The sequence below is a fragment of the Frankliniella occidentalis genome, unplaced genomic scaffold, assembly GCF_000697945.3.
Source record: "Frankliniella occidentalis isolate FOCC.00 unplaced genomic scaffold, Focc_3.1 Scaffold416, whole genome shotgun sequence".
NCBI lineage: Eukaryota > Metazoa > Arthropoda > Insecta > Thysanoptera > Thripidae > Frankliniella > Frankliniella occidentalis.
This window is the reverse complement of record NW_026267537.1, coordinates 5906-7486: the sequence shown is the minus strand read 5'-3', so window position 1 is coordinate 7486 and position 1581 is coordinate 5906.

Sequence of the window (1581 nt, the reverse complement as noted above, 5' to 3'; positions counted from 1 at the left end):
ACACATGATGACGCACACAGGTGAGAAACCTTATGAATGCCAGACTTGCGGCAAACAGTTTACTGAACACAGCACACTCCGTGTACACATGAGGACTCACACATGAGAGAGACCTTACGAATGCCAGACTTGCGGCAAAGGGTTAATCCTGGTGGAGCGCGTGGAGCCCAATCCCAGGAGGCTGCACCCTAGGGCGGCGGCGTGCCTCGCCGTGCTTGAGGCGTCTAAGAAACTTGGAAGCAACTTAGTTTCAACGATCATGTGAAGATAAAACGTTCACCATGTTTCCTCCAGTAACACATTGATATCTATCGTCTTCTGAAAGAAGTTTTTAAGTTAGGTTTTTTAAGGGCTCGGGTGGTGTGATATGTTTGAAAATAAGGGTGTGTATTTCAGCTTTGCAGTACCTAGATTATGAATCCTGCCATCTGTGAATATTTGGTTTGTGGGACTTCCAAAATCAAATAAAACGTTACTCTTCAATATCATGTTTTATTCAATTTGAGACATCTGAGTAAAATAAGCCTTAACATTCAGTTCTCAGCAAAGATTTAACAAACCACATATGATACAATTGAAAACAATCACACACAATCAGAAACAACCACACACAATCACATAACCACACAAATTTGTCTCGATCTGACACAATTTTTCAAAATACATCATAGTATTTATCAGACATTTTTAATCGGAGACAAATACACACAGACAACACACACACCACAATCGGACACAATTCTTCAAAATATATCATAGTATTTATCAGACAATCTTAATCAGAGATAATCACACACACACACAACCACACATACACAACCACACACACACAACCACACAAATTTGTCTCAATCTGACACAATTTTTCAAAATATATCATAGTATTTATCAGACATTTTTATTCAGAGACAAATACACACAGACAACCACACACAGATGACACAATTTTCAAAAATATGTTAAAGTATTTCAAAGACAACCACACACACAATCACACACACGTCACAATCTGACACAATTTTTTAAAGTATGTCACAGTATTGGTACACACATTAACGCATTCTTTGCACCCATAAATCAACATTGAGCTTCAAAGCCATAGCCCGCTGTTTGTACATCAGATCCAGAAATACCATATGATTTTGCAGTTTAACGGTGGAACTGTAATGGAGCAATCTACAATCCTATCAACCCCTTTACCTTACTAAGCTGAATAATTGACGCGAAATATATTCATTCGATGTCCACTGATTCCCACCCCAGCGTTGGAGCACGTCTTCAACTTAGTACTAGGCACACACGCTGCCACTCTAAAGACGCTTTCATTTTTTAAGTCCATCCCATCTCCCTCCACAGTGCTGCTGCTGGCCAAGATGCCCCACCTCAGCAGACTGAAGAGCCCAATGGTGCCTGGGATCGATGCCTTGGTGGCCTGCAAGTCCCTAAAGTCAATCACACTCTACTACTGCCAACAACATGACAAAACACACGAGCACATGGATACCAGAAGGAAGCATAAAGAAGAGATGCAGGAACTCCAAAGACAGTTAAATGACAAGACAAAATTTCTTATTAAAAGAT